The sequence below is a fragment of the Mytilus californianus genome, unplaced genomic scaffold (assembly GCF_021869535.1).
Source record: "Mytilus californianus isolate M0D057914Y unplaced genomic scaffold, xbMytCali1.0.p SCAF_3, whole genome shotgun sequence".
In the NCBI taxonomy this organism is placed as follows: domain Eukaryota; kingdom Metazoa; phylum Mollusca; class Bivalvia; order Mytilida; family Mytilidae; genus Mytilus; species Mytilus californianus.
Genome location: NW_026262679.1, coordinates 1,057,702 through 1,083,454, shown reverse-complemented (window position 1 = coordinate 1,083,454; position 25,753 = coordinate 1,057,702). Strand labels below are relative to the sequence as shown.

General features: G+C 32.6%; 1 long non-coding RNA gene across 1 annotated transcript in view; it reads left to right on the top strand.

The window, feature by feature from the left end:
* Nucleotides 1-25,753, top strand: part of LOC127733796 (uncharacterized) — a 51,148-nt gene that overhangs the window by 19,721 nt on the left and 5,674 nt on the right. The gene's annotated exons all lie outside the window — the stretch shown is intronic.

Here is a 25,753-nt window from a genome sequence, read left to right as displayed (position 1 = left end):
AATGACAAATGTAAAACAATTCACATGAGAAAACTTATGTCCTGATTTGTGTACAAAATAGTCTAGTCAATTTAGTTAACAACCTGCAACTAATTGCAACACAAAGTTTTTCTCTGAAAAACAAGTCTGTTACTATCTATGAACAACATACTGAAACTATACAAAAATATATTTTGCGGAAAGTGGTGTAATTCATAAAAATGTTTTGTAGTTAAAGTAAGGTTATATGAGTTGCTTCCCCTTATTTGCCAAAGTTGAAAAAAATAAAATTATACAAAAAATGTTCTGTATTTTTTTTAACAGTTGGAATAATAAAATACAATACATAATTATTTCAATTTAAAAGAATAATATTAGAAATGAATCACTTTCCTGTCTCAAAATTTGTATATTTGAATAAAGATATAGACCGACCAGATCAAGAGCAGATAACAGCCGAAGGCCACCAATGGGTCTTCAACGCAACGAGAAAATCCCGCACCAGGAGGTGGTCCTCAGCCGGCCCATGAATAAAAACTGTTCCTGATTATTGGAGGATTGAGTGCTCGCAAACAGCGTTAACCTTGCACAGTATGAATATGATTATCACAAGTCAGTGGCCCTTTATTACTTGGTTGTAATTGTTTGCTGTCTGTCATATTTGTTTTTCCGTTTATTGTTTTAACATTAACCAGGCCTTTGAGTTTCTCGTTTTGACGATGAACTATAGTTGTTTACATCCACACCCACATCATTGATATCTCTTGTGGAAAGTTTTCTCATTGGCAATCATACAACATCTTCTTATGTTTTTAAAGTGGGGAGATTTTATAATAAGTGATGGTTTCATTGGCAAGCGATCAAACTTACTACCAAGAGATCATTGAGTTTAGTGGACATTAAAAGCTAAACATTTATATTCGTTTGGTATGAGGTGTATTTTTTAAAATATTTTTATAGTTTCGTTCAAATGAGTTGAATACAGGTCAGCATTCCGAAAGCAGAAAACAGCGTCTTTAACATTGATATATCTGTAATAGAGTATATTTATAAATAAAGAGAGATTTGAGGTTTTTAAAGTCAACGAGAAAGCAACCCAAACGACTAACAAAAACCAACAGACATACTTTCAGATTAGACATGACTATCTAAACGCTATCTCTGGCCATCAAAGTCGCCCACAGAGACTACAAATTTTAATTCATACACAGATGATGCATGATCATTTTTTTTACAGATCTTAGGCTAAAGCTGATTACCTTTTATTAAATTAATTCAATGAGATATATTAAATAAAGAACTAATGGTAATGCTTTTCTTTATATACTAGTAAGTATATATATATCTTTGACCATAATATTTTCATATAGCAGACATATGGAACGCCACAGCTGTCTTATGTGGAACTCTGATATTACTTTATGTTGTTTTATTATTACTTGATGATATTTTGTCTTTACTTAATATGGTTTTGACATTACGTAATGATGTGTTGATATAACTCAATATGGAATAGTCATTACTTAATGATATTTCGATATTACACGATATGGTTTCGTATTGACTTGATATAGTTTTGTCATTACTCAATATGGTTTTGTCATTACTCGATGTGGTTTCACCATTAATTAATGTGGTTGTGTCATTAGTCAATGTGGTTTTAACATTACTTGATGTGAATGTGACTTAACGTTATGTAGTTGTTTCATTACATGATGTGGTTTTGTTATTTTGTAATGATGATTTGCCTATTCTTTATATGGTTTTAACATTACGCAATGATGTTTCAAAATTTGACGATTTTACACTACATGATGTGTTTGTTTCATTATTTGATGTGGTCCTGTCATTCTTTGATGTGGTTATCCCATTACTTGATGAAGTAAAACCACGTGACCAATTCGGAAAAAAATATGTTCTATTTTTAAACAGATTTCAATATATCGTTTGTTTAATGTGCTTTGGATGGGTATCACTATCCATTGTGTTAAAGTTCAAATTAAAGTTCGAGTGGTTGTTCAGAGTTATTTGGTATGAAAAAGGGGAACGGCAGACAATAACAAGAAAAAAAGTTTACAGAGAAACATACAATATAAATACAGATACAATAGTCGAGGTAAACAAATACAGTATGATATTCTAAAAGTACAAAATTATGATGGCATACATGTTTAGTAACATGTATAATGAAAGGTTAAACTCAGTAGAAATAAAAAAAATTGAGATGGAGACGCCGACGCCACTATCGACGACGAAATATAGGTTGTGTCTCACTGCCGCTACATTGAAGTCGCAGGCTCGACACAAATCAAAAGATTTGAACTTTATTGTTAACAAATGAAACACTTCAAATCAACTCACACTAAAGTTACAGGGAAACGGGGGGAGGGGGGCTCGGATTAAGCGACAAAGCATCATTACTATAAAATAAGAATTCTCCGAATGTTTTTTGGCGTAAATGATCATTTGAACTTATACGAATATCAATCTTTTATTTGTAATCAATTGAATTCCCCGATCTACCTCGCACTAATTGAAAAATAAACTTTTTGGAATATCTGTTTCATATGTGACGACGGACATGTTCCAGTGGTCGTAACCATAAAACCGTAATCTTTTCCTTGAATGTAAACTACCAAATAAAACCAAATCACTGGGTTTGTACTTTCTCGAATAACACAACGGGTGCCTTTCTGGAGCATCCGAGATCACCCCGATGGATTTATATTACCCAGTCATACCGATCTATTGAAACAGCCAAATGAAACTGTTTTGTATGCAACCGCAACTGAAAGTTGGGGGGGGGGGGGGGGGGGGGGCATATTGTTTTACCCCTGTCCGTCCGTCCGTCTGTCCGTCCGTCCTTCTGTCAGTCCTTCTGTCCGTCCCATTATGGGTATATAGTTATTCCGCATAACTCCTCCTACAGTTGAATCCTAGGAAGTTTTCTCTTTACTGTCTGTTTGTACATATATTGAATCAGGGTTTTTATTTTTTATTATCTTTTGCTCTTTTGGGAGATAATTGAACTTTTTTTTTATCATTTTTAGGGTATAAGCGGTTAAATGAGTTGAGTGCGGGGACATCACTTTGTCTAATTTACATTTTGTTCTCGTGTTGTGCTGTTACACAACTGTAACAGTCCGATGTAAGGTTAGGATTTAGCGCTCACATACATGTTAAACTCCGCCACGTGCACTTTCTTTATGTACCTGCCCCAAGTCAGGAGCATGAAGTTCAATTGTTGTCGTTGTATAAATGTGTGTCATTTTTTTTTGTAGATTGTTTATTTATAAATAAGACCGTTTGTTTTTTCGTTTGAATTTTTTCACATGTTGCATGGTGGCCTTTTGTAGCTGACTATACGGTGTGTTGAAGGCTGTACGGTTGCCTATATATGATTTCTTACATCCACTGCATTTCAACTCTGATGGATAGTTGTCTCATTGTCAATCACACCACATCTAACTTTATTTCAACTTCTATGTTGCGTTTTGTATACTGTAGCATTTTTTATCTTTTGTACGCATACCCCAGAGCCCTCTTTTCAGAAGCCCGAGCAAAAGTCCTTAATTGTTCCGCGAAAGAAAATTTAATTACGAACTCATATAAGATAGCTCGAATTTCAACTCAAAATCTTAATTAATCTAAATGAGACTTAAATTCGAATCTTACACAAACTCTACCTCAAAAAGTGACTCAAATTTAATGTTGTAACTAGAACTCTACCTCAGTTAAATGTGACTCAAACTCGAAGTCCAACTCGAAACTCAATGCTAACTAAAACTTTAATTCTAATAATGACTTGAATTCGAAATCAAAGACTAACTCAAAGTTTAACTCAAACAGTAACCCGAACTTTAATTCGATGGATGGCCACACTCATCCAAGGCACATACAACATGGAAATCTATCTTAAAATAGAACAGGTTTTTCCGAATTGGTCACGTGATTTTACCTCATCAAGTAATGGTATAACCACATCAAAGAATGACAGGACCACATCAAATAATGAAACAAACACATCATGTAGTGTAAAATCGTCAAATTTTGAAACATCATTATGTAATGTTAAAACCATATAAAGAATAGGCAAATCATCATTACAAAATAACAAAACCACATCATGTAATGAAACAACTACATAACGTTAAGTCACATTCACATCAAGTAATGTTAAAACCACATTGACGAATGACACAACCACATTAAATAATGGTGAAACCACATCGAGTAATGACAAAACCATATTGAGTAATGACAAAACTATATCAAGTCAATACGAAACCATATCGTGTAATATCGAAATATCATTAAGTAATGACTATTCCATATTGAGTTATATCAAAACATCATTACGTAATGTCAAAACCATATTAAGTAAAGACAAAATATCATCAAGTAATAATAAAACAACATAAAGTAATATCAGAGTTCCACATAAGACAGCTGTGGCGTTCCATACAGACAACCCATGTTAGTTCTTTGTCATTACCATTTGGTTGATGTTTCAGACCACTAGAATGCATGCAGGTTTATAGGGTACACACATAAGGCGCTGTTGCTATTAACACTTCCTCCAGGAAGTGATCCCATTAATTCATTCAACAGTGCTTATCTCATTTTCAACATCCAAAATTGGACCACTCTAGTACAATTACTATTTGAATTCAAGCTCTTGAGGTAAACTTATAATCGTATTGAAAAGGCTGCTCTTGAAATTGCCTTAAACAATATCAGATCTACATTTAATTTTCGATCTATGAGTTTGACTGTCCCTCTGGTATCTTTTGTCCCTCTTTTAATGCTAATTCAGTGAACTAGTATCAGTTCCTAAATTTAAAAAGCTTATATATCTGAAATTAGACGTGGATATTGATAGAGCTTGCTAAATAAAATTAGAAACACATTAAGAGAAATCTGCAATCACATCGTCGGTGTTTAACTGTGACTTTATGCAATTCAAATATTGTAAAAGTAGCTAATGAAAAAATACACAAAAAGGACTACAGTCAATGACGATGCAAGGACACTAGAAAAATGACTTTTCCAGTAATTAACATGACAAAATCAAAGTCAGTAACCAAACTGATTTACAGTTATTTTGAACACAATCAGTTTTTGTTTATTATACCTACACGTATAATTACTATAAATAAATAACCGAAACATAGAATAAAATTTCAAACTTCCACAAAATGCACATATTTAAAACTGAGTTCTATATTGTCTTAGAGAAACTAGGGGAGGGTTGAGTTCTCACACAACATGTTTTACCCCTGCCACATTATTGCATATATCCCAAGTCAGGGACCTCTAGCCTGTGTTTGTCTTGTGTGTGGTTTTTTTTGTGATAATTTTGGTTCATTTGTATGTACCGGAGTTTAGCTAGGGTGGTGTCCATTTTGCTGAACTAGTGTACAAAATAATTAAGATGTCAGCTGAAGCCCACCTCCGTGTGCCAGATTACTTGCTATGTGTAAACACCCATTAGTGGCCTTGTTTTCTCTTTGACACATTCCCTGCATCCATTCTCCATTTTTTCGTTTTTAAAAATCAAACTAGAAATAACCAAGATTTTAAAATTTTCATTTTATATGCCCCTCACTTAGGGGCATTATGTTTTTCTGTCTGTGTGTCTGTATGTTCGTCCGTCTGTCCTGCTTCAGATTAAAGTTTTTTGTTAAAGTTTTTGGTCAAGGTATTTTTTGATGAAGTTGAAGTCCAATCATATTGAAACTTAGTACAAATGTTTCCTATGATAAGATCTTTCTAATTTTAATGCCAAATTAGAGTTTTGACCCAATTCCACAGTCCACTGAACATAGAAAATGATAGTGCGGGTGGGGCATCCGTGTACTATGGATATATTCTTGTTTTGTAGTTAGTGTGTAAAACAAAATATTTCACACAACAAATGGATTATTATTGATATCGATAACAAGAGGAATACATATGCGATAAACATAAGATAATATAATCTGTCTATAAAGATCCTATGTTAAAAGTTTTAACCATGAATAATCGAGTTTTTTATTTCCATTTTTCACAATTTTTCTCTACAAATCACATTTTACATTAGAATAACAATTTTTTAAATACTAATAACTATAGGACTTCTGAAGATAAACGGGATTACTTCGTGCGACGTTACACGCGGTTAATGTACATAACATTTTGAACTTCTTATTCTTCTTAAAATAGCGATAGCAAAAATCATTATCATGTTCAAATTTATTTCAGACGATAAAACAAAAAGACTTATAATTAAATTTTGATCCTTACTGTTTATCAATGGGTATGTCGTGTTTAGTTTGACTTACAAAAACAAGCGGATAAGAAAAAAAATGTATGCAAAATAATATTTAATGTATTGATAGTAAACAAAGCATAGGCAGTGGAATAAAACATTCATTTCCCTTTGCCTCGGGAGATATGAAGATTTGCTCACCCTCGAAAAATCATATTTCCCTTGGGCAGAGCCCTCGTGAAATATGAATATTCTTGGGTGAACAAATCTTCATATCTCCCTCCGGCACGGGAAATAAATGTATAGTATTCTCTATTTTCTGTTAAGATCCCAATTTGAACGTTTTAACCATCAAAAACCGCGATATTTTCATTTCCAGTTTTCCGGGTTTTCAGTCTTAAAACATATATTCAACCAAAATTACCCAAATATTAATATTGATAACTAAAGGACTTCACAAATAAAACATAAAATAGTATGTTCTTTTTTCTATATAGATCAAATTTCAAAAATATTAACCATTAACAACGGAGATTTTCTGCATTTTCAGTTTTCAGCGTTTTTTCACTAAAAATCACTCATTTCACCTCAAAATTACTTCAATATGACTAATAATAACTAGAGGACTACATAATACTCTATTAAGATAAGGCTTTCTGTCTTCAACAAGCTTTAGGTCTAAAGATGTAACCATAAATAACAATTTTTCTTCTTTTCCAGTTTTCAGCATTTTTTCTCTAAACACCACATATCTCACCCCAAAATAACCTTTTCCGCAAATTATATCAATGTATAGTTTTAGTATGTTGTAAGTACAAGTCTTTATTATAATTTGCACTAAAAAAACCTTGTGTTGCAATTAGTTGCAGGTTGAGCGATTTTAGAGCTAAATTGACTAGGCTAAAACAATGAAGGAAAAAAATATGATATGGCCAATAATTTGGTATTTGAATTGTTTCCAATTACAATAGAAAAGTGATAAATTTATGTATTTCGGTTAGAGAAGTTGTTACTCCACCTTAAAATGCTTTTGTTTTCATTTAAAATTCGATGTCTTCTACTTTCCTCTAGAGAGAATTTGAAATAAACAAATTATTAAGATTATGTGGCAGCTTTTGTGTGTCGTTTCTTAGCGTTATTTTCGCTTCCGAAGTGTGTAACGCTGCCCGATTTAAAGATAATCGTCGCCTGCAAAATTGTAACTTTTGCTTTCAAATAATAAAGAACATCCTCCAATAAGATTAGTCAGAAGAAATTGCTGAGAACTGTAAGTATTTCTGTAGCAGGTGTAAGAAAAGTAGCATTACTTTGGTTTCCGATTTCGTAAAGCCATTTTTAGATGGTATAATCTGCTTTGTTGTAATTGTATTCTTCATAACAATATACAATTATGAACTCTCGCGAGATGTTTAAACAGTTAAATCAGTGACTATTTACATTCTAGTTTTGTTCTTCGTAATAATTAAGTTAGAAAATGACGTTATCGTTATGCGTTACATTTCACACGAAACAGAAGTCCAGTTATTTACTTTTTTTATTATAATTGTTTTTGTCGTAAAGTCCAAATCATTTCCGGTCATAAGTGAAACATGTGGCTAACATGTGATTAAGAGCTTATGGCCTGGTATATGAAATATTAGGTCTAAACATTGTTTTTGTTTCAAACAGGATAGTAGCAAGCATATTCTGTAGACTTTATTCATATTGTTTAAAAAAGGAAAATACAATTTTCAAAGAAATCACACCGGGGTCTATTATTTTTCCTACGTGCATAATGTTACATACGAACTTGAGTTAAAATAAATGCACAATGACTTGACAAAATCGATTTCAGATTTGAGGGACGTTATAACACACTTTGTTTCCGGATAATGATGAAAAGGGTCCTTGGAAAATTCAATCGACATTACGTCTCTTATCATTCTGCCGATGCTCGTTGAATTGCTTTTTCTTCAGCAGTAAATTGTAATTGATATTTTAAGTAAATAAAGATAATTTAAAAAGAATTACATGTTTATATTCCGTTACACTTGGAATGTACAAAGTTGGTATCTTTGTCACAATTTTTTTTTTAATTTTAATCATGTTCTGCAACAATTTTCAGAAATGCAATAATATTGTCAAAGGAGAAGTAAACTTTTACCATGCATGACTTGAAAGGAAGTACTTTATCGATTTTAGCCCTCCAAAGTTGGTTAAAATGTGGAAACCATGTAGATGGTGTACAGGTCACAAATATCACATGATGCCTATTTCAAGATTTTAATTCCAAGTTGAAAGTTTTTTACTTTACTGGATTAATAGGAATTTGACATTGGAATTAATTGTATTAAACTGGAATTTCAAAACCAATAAATACATTTTTTTGGCTAAAACATCAAGATACAACGATTATGGTATCCTGTATCAATAAAGAAAACGTGGAAATTTCTGAATAAATTGCACTAAATTTTTTAAAACAAACACATATTTAGGAGTTTTATAGTAATACTGTTACATTTAAGACTGATTTTAACCAGAGATGCAAATCTAAATGCATAAGTATGCCAGTAGTAAATCAATACACGGAAACCACCAATGTTGTATCCAGTTCAGCTAGTTGTATGCGTCACAATTTCATAGCTTTTCCTTCTTTGGTGCATATATTGATTTCAGAAAGTGTTATTTCCCTTCTGGTAAGTAGTGCTGGTTGGCTACCTGCATGGGCAATATATCAAAACACTTTTCTTTTCAACTTAAAAGTAAAATTTTGCTTTGAAAATATGTTCACCTATATCAAATTTGCCATAAAACATTGCATGAAATATAACATGTCACTTTAATGTTGACATGTAAAATAAGCTTTTTACAGTTGCCCTTGCTGAAAGGAACTAGGGTTACGTTTAATCAAAGGACTTATGACTTAAAATGGGTCATGATTTGTATTGAATGATAAGAAGTTACGATCAAACATAGGACTTGTGAACGAGCCCAATAACAACTTACCAGAATTTTTTTTTTAATCAGATTTATATATTTGTGGTCACAAATTTGGAAAAGAAATTTGAAATTTAGTTAAATAAACCAGGCTCTTCTTTTTGGTATATGAGGTTTTCGGTTATGTTTCTGTAATCCATGGTACCTGTAATTTTCCAGCAGTTGTAATTAATGAATGGGTGTTAACAATTATAGGATTTCATTGAATTTCTATACACCCGCAAAATAATGTGTTTTGTATATGGAATCTTATCTATATAAAAAAGAATATCTGGTATGATTGCCAATGAGACAACTCTCCACAAGAGACCAAATGACACAGAAATTAACAGCTATACGTCACGGTACGGCCTTCAACAATGAGCAAAGCCTATACCGCATAGTCAGCTATAAAAGGCCCCGAGATCACAAATGTAAAACAATTCAAACTTTAAGTACACTTTATTCGACACCTCAAACAGGGATAAAGGTAAACAATTCTAAATTATGTATGTCTCTCTAATTTTAATTTTCTTTTAATGACCACCTATACGATTTGCAATTTGGTATGCAGCTACAGCATGTTTGGTTGTTGCAATTGGGTCACTTTCTGTTATATAATTAGGTGGGGGGCTATATACTATGAACACACATCTTCTACCTCATTTGTCAATATGAAATTTATTGTATCTAGCATATTATTAAGACACAAACTGTTGTAATAAGGTATTTAAAGCTTTTCTCTCTTGTCCATACTAAGATTTGAACCTACATCTTTCAAGTTGTAGAGTACACCACCTTAATACTACAGTCCTTTAAGATGTGAAAAAATAGTTATATTTAAGTTTTCATTTCTAATTATTTGTTGTTTAGGCCACACCAATTTGATTAATAGTTCTTTGAATTTTTCTGCTCCTGTTTTGGAGAAATTGACTTTTCAATAAAAAAAAAAATTACAGCTTCCTCAAATTTTTGGTCTGCATGCCGCTCCAAAATTAGTTTCTCCTTGAATTTTTTTTTCACATAGACGCTTTTCTGTTGTATATAATGCATGCTCCTATCGTTTTAAACGCACATGTGATAAATTGATTTGTTAATAAAAGGTAAAAAATCGGGATGCCATCATGCAGTTGTGTCAGCTCATTACCGTGGACAAGTAGTTATTGAACACACAGTTATCGGAAATGCTTCTCGTTTTACCTTCAAAGACCTGCTCTAGGATGCAAAAATTAAAAAATCTTTCGTTAGATGATCACAAACACATCAGTATTTGTTAGAACCATCGTCACCCCCGATCCTTCTTCCAACAGGCATAGAACTATCTATCTATTGGATGAAATGAATTGTAAATTCCCATGAACTTTTTAAAAAATCACAGAAATATTTGATGTTGATGAAACCCCATATCCCCTTGTTAGGCTTTTGGCATGAAAGCAGAACTCTTCTTTTGTTGGGGGGAATTTAAAGAGTTCCAAAGAGACCAAGGTGATGCCGTATTGTGATTGGCATGCTCATAATAATTAGGGGTGTGTAATTGGTTCAACCACTTCTAGTCAAGCTAAACAGTTTTAAATGCATTACAGCTTTTAGGAGCAAAGGGAAAGAGTATTTTGCTCAGTAAGAAAAATGCATGTGAATGGGGTGACAGGTATTTTAAAGGAATATTTTAATACGTTTGGACACCGTGTATTATCGGTACAGTGGATATAGGTACTAAACAAGCGGGGGCATGATCTATTTTTACCTTGGAAAAGCTATATACCGTACATTCACTTAACTATGCACCGTACAGAAGGATTTATGTGGTCAGCTATACACCGTACACAACGCTGCTTTTCAGAATTAAAAATCGAAAAATAACATATGTATGAAAGATTTCAATGCCAATTATTGAAACAGCTATACTTATTACGCACACACAGTGGCCTATCAGAAAAAGAGTTGCAATGAATATAGAATCATATCGGATGAGACGAGCGCCAACTTCTTTGACAAGTATTTGCACATGTTTTTAGTAGGCGTTCTTTTTTGGGGAAAATAATGAGACTTCTCTAATCATCAACCTACAACCAAATCATTTCTTAAAACAACAATTATGTTTAGATTGAAGGACCTCAAATTTAGAGTGCTTGGTCTCAACAGGAACATATATATATATGATCCGTTCATCCTATTTTGACTCCTCAAAATTCAAGAGTCTATCCTAAATTGAGGTAAATTGTATGGCTTTCCAAATACCGTTTCGATTCCTAACATCACTGAAGAGACATTAATTGTCGAAATCCAGATATGGTGTACAAAAACCTTTCCACCTTTTGTTTGCGGTATACCATCTTTTCCACAAGTTTATTGTTTTCTGTTTAGTATTAAATTTATAACTAAGATCCATTTATTACATCGGTGATCAGTTTATTTGGCAATCGCCAATGGAAGTCAGCAGGGTTTAAGAACATTTGTTGTTCGACCTGTTTGTCAAATGCGTTTTGTTAAAATATACTTTTTCACTTTTTTGGTCTTTTGGAAAATGTTGTTTGTGCTGTATTTAGACCCCTCTAACAAGAAATTTGTTTTGCATGCACACGTATAAAAATTGTGGTTTTTATCCAACGCAATCATAGGTTTGAACGTTGTTTTCAATTTAGACTTGTTTATATTTTTTCGTTTGGGCTTGTATTATATTTGCCTTCGGGTTTATATGATCAGTTCATCCTATTTTGACTCCTCAAAATTCAAGAGTCTATCCTAAATTGAGGTAAATTGTATGGCATCCCAAATACCGTTTCGATTACTAACATCACTGAAGAGACATTAATTGTCGAAATCCAGATATGGTGTACAAAAACCTTTCCACCTTTTGTTTGCGGTATACCATCTTTTCCGCAAGTTTATTGTTTTCTGTTTAGTATTAAATTTATAATTAAGATCCATTTATTACATTGGTGATCCGTTTATTTGGCAATCGCCAATGGCAGTCAGCAGGGTTTAAGAACATTTAATTTGTTGTTCATCCTGTTAGTCAAATGCATTTTGTTAAAATATACTTTTTCACTATTTTGGTCTTTTGGAAAATGTTGTTTGTGCTGTATTTAGACCCCTCTAACAAGAAATTTGTTTTGCATGCACACGTATAAAAATTGTGGTTTTTATCCAACGCAATCATAGGTTTGAACGTTGTTTTCAATTTAGACTTGTTTATATTTTTTCGTTTGGGCTTGTATTATATTTGCCTTCGGGTTTATATGATCAGTTCATCCTATTTTGACTCCTCAAAATTCAAGAGTCTATCCTAAATTGAGGTAAATTGTATGGCTTCCCAAATACCGTTTCGATTACTAACATCACTGAAGAGACATTAATTGTCGAAATCCAGATATGGTGTACAAAAACCTTTCCACCTTTTGTTTGCAGTATACCATCTTTTCCGCAAGTTTATTGTTTTCTGTTTAGTATTAAATTTATAATTAAGATCCATTTATTACATTGGTGATCCGTTTATTTGGCAATCGCCAATGGCAGTCAGCAGGGTTTAAGAACATTTAATTTGTTGTTCGACCTGTTAGTCAAATGCATTTTGTTAAAATATACTTTTTCACTATTTTGGTCTTTTGGAAAATGTTGTTTGTGCTGTATTTAGACCCCTCTAACAAGAAATTTGTTTTGCATGCACACGTATAAAAATTGTGGTTTTTATCCAACGCAATCATAGGTTTGAACGTTGTTTTCAATTTAGACTTGTTTATATTTTTTCGTTTGGGCTTGTATTATATTTGCCTTCGGGTTTATATGATCCGTTCATCCTATTTTGACTCCTCAAAATTCAAAAGTCTATCCTAAATTGAGGTAAATTGTATGGCTTTCCAAATACCGTTTCGATTCCTAACATCACTGAAGAGACATTAATAGTCGAAATCCAGATATGGTGTACAAAAACCTTTCCACCTTTTGTTTGCGGTATACCATCTTTTCCACAAGTTTATTGTTTTCTGTTTAGTATTAAATTTATAATTAAGATCCATTTATTACATCGGTGATTCGTTTATTTGGCAATCGCCAAAGGAAGTCATCTGGGTTTAAGAACATTTGTTGTTCGACCTGTTAGTCAAATGAGTTTTGTTAAAATATACTTTTTCACTTTTTTGGTCTTTTTGAAAATGTTGTTAGTGCTGTATTTAGACCCCTCTAACAATAAATTTGTTTTGCATGCACACGTATAAAAACTGTGGTTTTTATCCAACGCAATCATAGGTTTGAACGTTGTTTTCAATTTAGACTTGTATATATATATACGGGTATATATAGACGGATTTGCTCTACCAACGATACTGCAAAAAGACGACTGCAAGAACTTGGTGGTCACCTAAACATCGGGGCTACAAAAGAAAAGACATTGATAAAGGTTTCTCTCGTGCTAACAACATCAGCCGAGATGAACTTTTGCAATATAAAGACAAAAAGGTCAACAAGAGGGTGCCTTTTGTTTTGGCTTATCCCAAATTTGACAACTTATCACACCTAATCCGCGAAAATTGGAAAGAAATCGAAAAACATCCTAAACTATCCAAGATCTTTCCCGAGCCACCTGTACTAGCTTTCCGTAGGCCCAAAAGCCTTAAAGACTTGCTGGTGAGAGCTGATTTATCCTCTAAAGCAGGCTCTTCTTCTGTGGGCTCTTGCAAGGGTTGCGGAAACAAACGATGTCTGACTTGCAAACAAATACTGAATACACAGACTTTTAAAAGTCACTCCACCGGTACAGAATACACCATATTTTGCAATGTTAATTGCAAAACAACAAATGCTGTGTATCTTCTACAGTGTAAATGTGGTAAACAGTATGTTGGCGAGTCAGAACAGCCATTTCACAAACGAATGAACAGCCATCGTAGCGACTACCAATGCAAGCCAGACCTCCCCCTCAGTCGACATTTGAGGTCCCCTGGCCACACTAAGGCAGATCTCAATCGACTGACCACTACAATCATTGACCACAACACTGCTTGGTCTAGGGAGGATAGACTCACTCGGGAAAGATTTTGGATAAGAAAATTAAAAACTTTGGCACCAAATGGGATAAATGAAAAGATGTAGTTCGAATTCATGCAGTGCTTTACATTTGGGTTATATTAATTATTACTACAGTCTCTGCTTCTATTTCTTTACCTTACTCAACTCTAAAAAAAATTTGTAATTATATCAGTTTAAATTGCTTGGTTCTATTCATTTTGGAGGGATGTAAAAGTACCCAGTCACGTTCAACTATTTAACCTTAGACGAAATTTATTATTATATTTTTTAACTGCTATTTATTTGGGATGTTTAAATACGCAGCCTCTGTTGTAATTACTCTACCGTTGTCAAATTTGAAATATTTACAAACTTAGATCGGTCAGTGCTGTTTATTTGGAATGTTTATTCACGCAATCTTTCTTGTAACATCGTAACTGTCGTCACCTTTTAAATTTTAGAATTGTGCCAGTTCATATCGCACATTACTATTTTTATTTGAAGCATATCTTTGCAGTCTCTGTTGTAAATAGCTATATAACCTATGTCATGTTTAGAATTTTTAGAATTGTACAAGCGTCTAAACTATGATGTTCGGGTTAACTGTTTTATTGTATAAATTTCAAGATTGTTATAGTTTAATCAAAGTAGATTAATATGATTCATTTGACATCCATGATCATAATCATACTGATGAAGGATATCTGTTATCCGAAATATTTATAAATAATTACATTTATAGTTTTCTTTTTTTGTTATTGGTGTTGTTTTGTACACTTTTCAGGCGTTTATATAATTTATTTATGTGTACATGTATCGTTACTCGTAACGATCCAGCGCCCTCGTGGGAAAGATCGTTGACTATTATTCAGACGTTTTATATATATATAGATATACTGTTTCTAGGTCTCTATTTCTTATGATTTATCAGACAGTTACATTTTAATTTCTTTTAAAAACAAAGGGAAATAAATCTCACATGGAATCTCTTTAGGTCAAAATTATTCTCAACATCCTTAGGATATTGCAAGCAATTTGAAAAAAATAAATTAATTGTAATCTTTAACGATTGTGAAGCAAAAGCAAATGATTTATACATGACCTTGGATTATTGAGTTACTATTAGATTTCACTTATGTTGAACACATAAAATGCCTAAAATGGAAATAACTCTGATATGGAATTTTCAGATCTCAGTCTTCAATCAAAATAATTCTCGACAACCTGAGAATATTATCAAGCAATTTGGTAAAATAAATTTGTCATAATCTTTTACAGTTACAAAGGAGAAGTATGCACAAGAAAAAGTGTTTCGGGAATAAATAAATAATCTTACAAGGAAAAGCATTTGGTTAAGTGGTGTCAGTTTCAAAAGCCTCAATTCTAGTATTATACGACAGTTTAACTGAAACTGATTCCAAAAATATATGGTTCTATATACTTTAACACTAAATAAGTACAAAAAATAGCTACTTCCGGTTAACTTTTTCTAGGATTGATTGATTGATTGTTGGTTGCTTTACGCCGCATTATCTTTTTCTAGGACATATGACATGCAACATAATGCAAAAAGTCCCATGGCTTTAGCATGTATTAACGAGAAGTTCGAGCAAAGGTCAAAATCTAGAACATCAAATTTACCTATGACCTTTCCAGGGAGAAAACTCAAAGGTAATGTAATCGGACCTCTTCGAAGACAAATTTCCTATTACGACAGATCTCAACTAACAATTAAGTGAAAATCTTTTGTTAATATAAATTACAGTTTCTTAGGAGTAGCATGCACAAGCGAAATCAAAAAATTCAAACATGACCTTGACCCTTGACCTTTTCCTCATTTTATTTTTGATGGAACCAGGACCTCAAATCAAGAGAGACTAGGTCTCTATCACATATGGTTTATGAGTTACTAATACATTTTACTTATGTCAAATACATAAAGGGAAATAAATCTCATTTGAATGTTCAGATCTCTTTGATCAAAATAATTCATATTAACTGTTCAATATCATAAACCAATATCTAAGCGACATATTTCAAAACAACAATACAGCCGAAGAAAAAAATTATGCTAAGAAAAAAAAAAAATAGCCACTTCCGGTTTACTAAAGGTCATTTAAGGCTGGATTTTTCAAGGTCGTATGGCTTGCAAAAAGTCCCATCACTTTTTAATGTATAAATATGAAGTTTAGACAAAGGTCAAAATCTAGGACTTCAAATTCAACTTTGACCTTGACCTCAATTTCAAGGTCATAAACCAAGGACCTCAAATCAAAAGACCCTAGGTCTTTATTATATTTGGTTAATGAGTTATATCACCATATATATAGTTTTAGATATAAAAGGGAGAAAACTCCCATTAAAAGTCAAAGTACCCTTGCAATCAAAATATACATGTTACGACATGTTGAATCTAATAATTTAGTAAAAATAATTTGTCGATATCTTATACAGTGTTTGAAAAGAAATGAAAATTAGCTAAAATAAAAAATTAGATCATGACCTTGACCTTTGACCTTGACCTTATTTTCTTTTTTTTGGTCCAAGGACCTCAAATCAAAAGACCCTAGGTGTTTGTCACTTACGGTTTACTAGTTACATATACACATCACTTATTTCAAAGGGGAAATAACTCTCATATGGAGTCTCCCGATCTCTTCGGTCTAAATTATTCATTCTATCCTGAGGATATAACGAGCAATTTGATAAAATAAATTTGTCTTTTTTACGGTTGCAAAGGAGTAGTGCGCACAAGGAAAACAGTGTTTGGGGAGATAACTCTTACAAAATAAAGTATTTGGTTAAGCGGTGTCAGTTGTAAAAGCGTATAAACTGTTCGATATCATATGCAAAATATCTAAGCGACATCTTTTGAAATAACAATACAGCGCATGAAAAAAATTAGGCGGAAGAAAAAAAAAAAAAAATAATCAGAACAAAAGCAATAGGTCATTCCATGGAAAAGTGGAAAGACATAATAATAATAATAAGGATAATTAGAACAAATACAATAGGTCTTTCCACAGAAAAGTGGAAAGACCTAATAATCAGAACAAATACAATAGGTCTTTCCACAGAAAAGTGGAAAGACCTAATAATAATCAGAAGAAAATCAATAGGTCTTTCCACAGAAAAGTGGAAAGACCTATTTAGAAATTAAATGTAAATTATACTGAATTTGAAAAAAAGATATGTAAAAACTTGAATGTGAAAATTACTTTCTAGTAAAATGCGAAACAGAAACCAAAATTTTAAAATATCTAAAACGATTAAAAATAAATCTTGAGTGTATCAGGGACAGTCTAGTTAGTATAGAAAGTCCCTGAGTGTATACATAATTAAAGAAGCATGTATACTAAGATCAAATTCCATATGTATAAAAATAACGTCACACTACCCAAATTGCACCGAGTACCCAAATTGCACCTATCAGAGACATATAATATGTCTCTGCACCTATTTAGCAAAAATAGAAGCGGAAATCTTACAAGTTTTCTTAGAGACTAAACAATTTGTTTTTTTTATGATTTGACATTATGCACGTCTTTCAACATAGCTGAATAGATTTAAATATACACAAAACGTTCACAATATATATCAATAGAGGAAGTATTCACTGGAAAAAGTAAAATCTACGGAAACGTAGCCATGCGACGTCCACAAAAAGTCATCTTTTAAAAATGAGCAATTAAAATATGTTACAGGCATCCATTTCTTAAAAAGTGAATGGTAAGAATGGACTATTGTCAAATTGTTCCAAGTATTTGGAGAAATAAAACAAAACATCATTTATTCGATTTTTACGGGAGTGAATTTAGGCATAGATGCAATTTGGGTACTCCTCATTACAGAATCATGGATAGTTTGGAGGTCGGTTCAAACCAATTTTTCTATGATTCAATATGGATTCAAAATCAAATTGGTGGAACTATATAGTAACTAAGGATACATCTACAAAATAAACACAGAATGGAAACTTTTGTCTTGACCATAAATAAACGTAGGTGAAAAAACTGTAAAAATTGGTGCAATTTGGGTACCATCACGTTAGATGCATTTGATAATTATATATCCATTCAGAACTCCGGATTCATCCTGTTGCACCTGAAATACAATAAAATATTTCAGGTTAAAATGAACGATGTTATTTATGATGAATAAATTAATTTGAATTAATTATGTGTTATATATATGTATAGATAATCAATGTTATTTATATATTTATTTAAAGATCTTAAGACTGTTTTTATTTTGTTTTGTTTTTCTCACTTGTTTGTAATGCATTTTAATTTGATTATCATTTAACTTTTGTTATCATAGATTCCATTATACAATAATTAAAGTTAATATTTAAAGGGAAAATATTTAAAAACCAACCAGGGACGTTTTTCATCTCTGAGTAATCAATAAATTCATTAATTGCGATAATTTCCTCGATTATTTCACGTTTTATTCCCGATCCGATGATATTTAATTATAAAACCGGATGCCGGTACGCGTAGCCTACGAAGGCTGATTTGGCTACTCATCCCGGCATGCAGGGTCGTGCAGACACTGCCTTTTCAAAACCAGAACTTTTTAATTCCTTGGCCTAAAATCTTAATTTCTAGCTCATTTTAAGGAAAAACTATAGATCTTTCAAGCAGTGTAAAGTCAAGGAATGATCAACGAACCGTTCATGATTTTTTTTAATTGAAACTATCGGTTATGATTTTCAAAACTTGGTATGGAGCACAGACGTTCTATCAATGATAATAAAATATGGGCAATGGGAAGAAAATAGTGTCAATGTATGTGCCTGTGTATGGAGTAACATCATGGGCTGGGGATGGCATTTTTATTTAGCAAAGGCAGGTCAATCAGACCTTGACTTTTATCCCTATAATAGTAAACCTTTGTCTGATTTGTGTCTTGAAAAGCCCTGTCATTTTTTCACAGCTGAAAGTCTCGCAGTGGGTAAACATTACATACAGAATCTTAGCCTTAAATATTCCACTTTTCCTACACACCACATGAAACCCAAACAATATGGGAAAAGGTTACATTTTTACCTACGCAATATATGAAAAGGTATACATTTTTAAGATCTAAATTATATGAAAAGGATGGGGTAACAGAACCCCAGCGACACCCCCTATCAATTAAGTATTGAAGTGCCCCCCTCCCCCCGAGGTTTGGGGCATAACTGTTCTCTGGAGAACTTATTATTATAGTATTAATGTATGGACTATTTCATATTGGCCCTGTAACATGCCCGAGGTATTAATAATGGCCAAGGATGGTTGTAATGGCCCGAGGCAACGCCGAGGGCCATTACAACTGTCCGAGGCCATTATTAATACCAAGGGCATGTTACAGGGCCAATATGAAAAAGTCCATATATTGATACTTTTATTAACCAACTTCATTCAAGAACAGTCAGAGTCCATAATTAATATTAAGGATATATGTATCAGGGCCATTATGAAAAAAAAACATATGTACATTGATGCTTCTGTTGACAAATTTTATAATTAAATATGTTTGTTCATAAAACATGGCATTATTTTTGAGATAGAATTGGTTTTTATGTGTGTGCACTTGTTCTTTGAGTTTCATTTTTGACAACTGGAAAAGACCATATATCAATTATTCTTTTTGCACTGACTGTTAATCGTTGTCTGTTGAGTTTGAAGTCCCAATGTTGAAGGCCTTGTAGTGAACTCTAAATGTAAAATGTTGTATTGGCTTACTGTGTCCATGGACATGATGGAAGATAAGGAATGAAAATACCATTGATTTTTTTAATTAACATAAACAAATAAATCAATGATTAGGTTCCATTTATTCTTGTGAACTATCCAGTTCATAATGCTTCCTTTCCCCAGAGTAAATATTCAAGTTTATAACACCACCTGTGACTGTGCCTTGAGTGCAGAGTAAAGTGTGTATCTACGATTATTAAACACAACTTTCAATTTGATTGTCAACCCTCATAAATTTAAAAAAAGTTGTCACTTATTTAAAGAAATAAACGGCATTTTGATTTCATCGATGTCCTGTTTCATCTGTTCATAATGCATGGCTGTGATTTCGTAATGCACGGGTGTGATTTCGTAATGCATGACTGAGATTTCGTAATGACTGGCTGTAGCAATTTCTCCGTTCATAATGACCAGTTGTCGAAATTTTCCATTTATAAAGCATGGGCATTTCTATACATATTGTAGTAAGTTGGTTAATAATAGGTTATAATGGTTAACCAAACTAAGTCAAAACTTAAAATATTTAAGGTAAGGTTTGCATGAAACCTGTATTTTTTTCTTAGTGATATTATACCAATATGATACATCTTTTTGTTCAGGGAGGAGTACCCAATCATTTAATGAAAAAAAAATCGAACATTGCCCGTCCTGTTTTTTCAGGTGAAAAGCTCAAAATTCCGATTTTTGACGACTTTTAGGGAAAATTGTATTTGAATTCTTATGAAATAATAATGTATGCGAGTGACTATAAAAAAATAAAACTGAATAAAACATGTATAAATAATTGTGGTCCATTCATTAATAATAAATTTTAATTAAAAAAATCATAAAAAAGTTCCTTAAAACAAGATTTTTTAATTTTTGGGTTAAAAAAAACCCGTTGCCATGGCAACAAAAAGCCAAAAATATCCCTTTTCCGGGTCCACCGTTTTTGTAAAAAACTGTGAACTTAAGGATTTAACTATTTGCATTATAATGAGCTAATAAAATTGGTATGTCCCCGAACTCGTTTTTACGGAAATGGGCGCTATGTGTTCATCTTGTCATTTCTGTAAAACACAAAAATATTTTTTTTGTTGATCTCCAAAGAAGAAAGTCATCTTTAAAAGCATCTTTTTACAAAGAATCATTTTGTCTTGTAACACTTTGGGGGAAAAAAACTTAATTCAAGTAGTTTGGGGGAGGGATAAAAGTTGCTGCAAGTTTTGTTAATTTGACATCGATTTTACATGTATCCATATTGGTCAATCATTTTTTTTTCCAAATTAAGTTACGAGGAGGGAGGGGGGATCAGTGAACAAACTATGTGAATTAAGGTTTTTTTTTATCCAACATTGAACTTTTGATGTCCCTTAACTTTTATGCCCACAACTATCAGTCGGAAGGGGAGGTGTTTAAATAGGTCATACTTGTGTATTAATACATGTACAAGACTCTGATTTTGAAGGAAACACTTATATTCTTTATATATTTACTGTGCGTACTGTTGTACGATTGTTTTTTCTACATTGGCTAGGGGGAGGGTTGAGATCTCAAAAACATGTTTAACCCCGCCGCATTTTTGCGCCTGTCCCAAGTCAGGAGCCTCTGGCCTTTGTTAGTCTTGTATCATTTTGAATTTTAGTTTCTTGTGTATAATTTGGAGTTTAGTATGACGTCCATTATCACTGAACTAGTATACATATTTGTTTAGGGGCCAGCTGAAGGACGCCTCCGGGTGCGGGAGTTTCTCGCTGTATTGAAGACCCATTGGTGGCCTTCGGCTGTTGTCTGCTCCATGGTCGGGTTGTTGTCTCTTTGACACATTCCCCATTTCAATTCTCAATTTTATTTCAGTGCTTCAAACTGTAATATTTTGAATATTAGGAAAGCATTCAAATTGCCAATAAAAGTAGTGAAAATTGCTTTATTGCCCCATGTTCGGTAAACTGTTTGTATGCAGCAATTGGATGAAAAGACATCAGTTTTGATTAGTAAAGTCATTTACAGCAGCCGTGTTTATTCCATTAGTTTAAATCTAGACATCAACAACTGTTATTCAAATATGATCAAATATTTATGATGAAGCAGGGGAAAGCCTTTCAGGAGAAAGATAGATTACTAGCATGATTTGTCCAATTGTTACACATGCTGTTCAGATTTGGGGTCTTTGACCAAACAAACTAACTACATGCTCCTATACATGATGAAAGACGAAACAGACGATGGCCTGGGAATACAAATGACCAGCCGTATATGTATAATTGTTCATATTTAAAATAAGAAATGTAGTTATATGAAAATCTTCCACATACTTTCAATAAATTAAAATCAGTTCAATGAAGTTCACATGAGTAACGGCACTGTAGTTGAGGAGTCTCCACCGTCAATTGGCGATTTGATGTTCGCAAATGCAGTTTTACTGTCAACGCGTAGGGGAGACAGTAAAACGGAAATTTGCGACCGTCAAATCAAAATTGATTGTGGCTACTCTTCTACCACAGTAATGTAATTCCGATTCTAATGCATTACAAAAAGAAATAATACGTAAGAGCTTAGAATAAATGGGGAATGTATCCATGGGACACTGATGATGCCCCTCTTGCATAAACACAAAACATTATAAAGCATTACGTATAAATTTTATAACATTTGGTTGAAGAAAACTAAAAGTAGAGAACAGAAAAGAAAAATTCAGAAAACGACCTCATAAAAATACTCCGAGCGTCGTCACTACTTCATTATGATCTCTTATATATATACAGAGAAAGACTAAAAACTAACAATTTCCCAGATTTTATAGTGATTCCGTGCATGTGTAGAGACACATGTTACAATCCTTGTTTTTAGATAAATTAATTCAAAGTTGACTGATTTGCTTTGAAGTTTGTTTGATTAGAGGTTGTAAAATGTCCGGTGGCAAATACTTCAGGCATGTTCAGGACGACACAATACAATAGTTGTGTCTGAAAGACACATTTTTAATGCATCCATAAAAGAAATTACGATAAGAAACATTCCGTCAGTTGTAAAAGTGATTGATAAAATAACATATATTTCGAATGATGTAAACTTATGGGTTGTGTGCGTATTTGCGGATAAACCTTGCAAACTGTACATTTGAAAAGACCAAGTTCAACATTCTGTCATTCGTAAAAATTATGCAATAAAAATATCTGAGAATATATATATGCATCCTCTATAGGTAAAACACATGGCGCATTATGTAAATTCCAACCATTTTAAACAAAATTGACTAAAAGTGTCACAAAAATGTGCCGATTTTCACTCAATTCTGCATTTCTATAATTTGTATTTATACTTTATGAAAAATCGGAAACGGCGTGCATATTCAAATTCAATGAAAGAGACAGCTTAACAGTCAGTATCGGGGTTCTTGAGGAATAAACAACACTTCTATCTTGTGAAAGGACAAGACGGGGACAAGCCATAAAAACACAAGATATTAGATCGATTTCTATTGAAATGAGCTTCCCATACATTAGTTTTTTTTAGGTTTTACGGCTACAAGAGAAAGGGGACGGGAGAAAGGAGAAAGGTATACCCTGTTCGACCCCTCATAAATCTAGAACTGTAAAAGTGACGACATCAAAATTCAAATTTATTCTGTGTTTTTGTGGTAAAAAGCATTGTGCATAAGTTTTATATATCAGTTGGTTGAGGCAAACTAAAGTTAAGAGAACGGAAACCAATTATGTAAAAACGGACGTACACTATGATAAGTACACTCGGTTGGACGTACAAACAGACAAGGATAAAACTCAATGCCCCGTTTGCTACGGCGGGGGCATTAAAATGTACATTTATGATATAAAATAAAATTCCGCGAAATTTTTTGAATGGGTTTTGCACAAAGACGTTATGGCTTAACGTGACATCATATAAATGAAAACTAACAAACTGAAGGTCATAACGTTACTTGTACAATTCAAATTTTGATAAAATTACATCAAAACGGCGATTTTGAGGTAGGTGTTGTTTTATTTTCGATAATATTGTAGTTATCGAACATTGGTTAATCAAAGCAATTCAAAATGGCGGGTCCCTCCTTTTTTCAATTATTTGAATTCGAGTTATCTCCCTGTGTACGCAAACCTTGCCTTAATTATGTGTGCCAATGCATTTTGGGAAAGTGATGTCATTAAGATGGAAATACTGGAAATTCAAAAATTGTGATCTTCTTATTCATGAGTAAAATGCAACAGGATATATATATCGCAAATATAAAATCTCTTAATTTAAAATTTTTGTAATTTTTTGATATTTGGTAAGTGACTGGAATCACATTTATTACACTGAAATGCAGTCGAATTTAGCGTGATAACATCCTGGCGTATCACAAACAAACAACTTGTAACGTCTCATTTCATTGGCCGAAAGATTCAAATACAACAACAATCGTAGTGTGCACGTGAATTGACACAGGTGATCTGACCGACAATGGAATGTACTATGTTACTACGAACGTAAATAGTTTACAAATCTTTGGTCAAAAGAATATTGAATAAATGTTTTGTGAATTTCAAATAGTAGGGTCGAAATATTATACTGGAGTTCTTTATGCATGCAGCAACACAATTATTTTGTACCGCATTATGAAAAATGTAAGGATAAAATAAAATACATGTGCCGCTTTTATACGGATGAATATATGAACCACTTTTAATTTCTTTCATACTGACGATAGGTTATTATCCTGACAATGTCGTAGTTACTTATAACATAGATGGGTTTATACATCTATGCTTATAATAAGGATCTCATAATACTGATCCATTACAATAACTTATGATTGGTTGCACATTCCTCTTTTATTATTTTCATGCTATAAAACAAACACACAGTAGCTAATTAAGCGTTTGGTCATTTTGAAATAACGTATCATAAACAGAGAAAATTGTCCCCAAAGGTAGAAACAAAACAACAATAATCGTATCGTTTGTGCACGTGAATGAATTGCATGTGTGGAACTAAATAATAAATAAATACGTGTGAGAAATGTCGTAGTTTATAAGGAACAATACAAATGTACTGTTTTCGATTTTAATTGGATGAACAGTTACCTTTTAATTTCATACCGTAAGAATACAGCTTTACATAACATTGTTGAACTGTCCGCCAAAGTGATCTATGGTAGTATGCATGCGTATTTAAAATGAAATACAAAATCATCACATGTATGATAAACTGATAAACGAAATATCAAGAAATTAAGGATGACTAAATGCATGTACAAGAAGGAACTCACCTTTATATCAATACATTTAATGAATAAACACGCTTTTTAAAACTGATTGTTTTCTATGTTTCTATTTAAATATTTACAGTATAAAATTTACGTTCGTTTTTCAACCGAGAATAGCAAAACAGTTTATTATAAATTCATGAAGTATATCGCTGGAGTTTATAAAGTACATTTCCGTCCACTGTGCCATGGTTTGCCATCTCCATTTTTTCTAAACAAAGCATGGTTGGTTACATGTTCTGAATTTACTTAGAATTTCGGGATTTTTTTTCAAAATCAAGTAAACTGAATCAGAAAAAAAATCACACTATCCTATATCGAATACCTAAAACTTGCGAAAGAATATGAATAGTGAACATGAAAGTTTATAACACAGACCCATTTACTAAAAAAAATCGAGCAATATCTTTAGTATGTAATTTGGTTATTTGTGTAGTTAAGTACGGTTTCATTTCAAGTACAACGTTAATTCATCGAGTCCATTGAGTATACTTGAAGAAAAGGCAAGATGAGCAACTTGGCAAAAAAAGGCAGGATGACGATTTATGTAAAAAAAATCAAGATAAACTAGTAAAA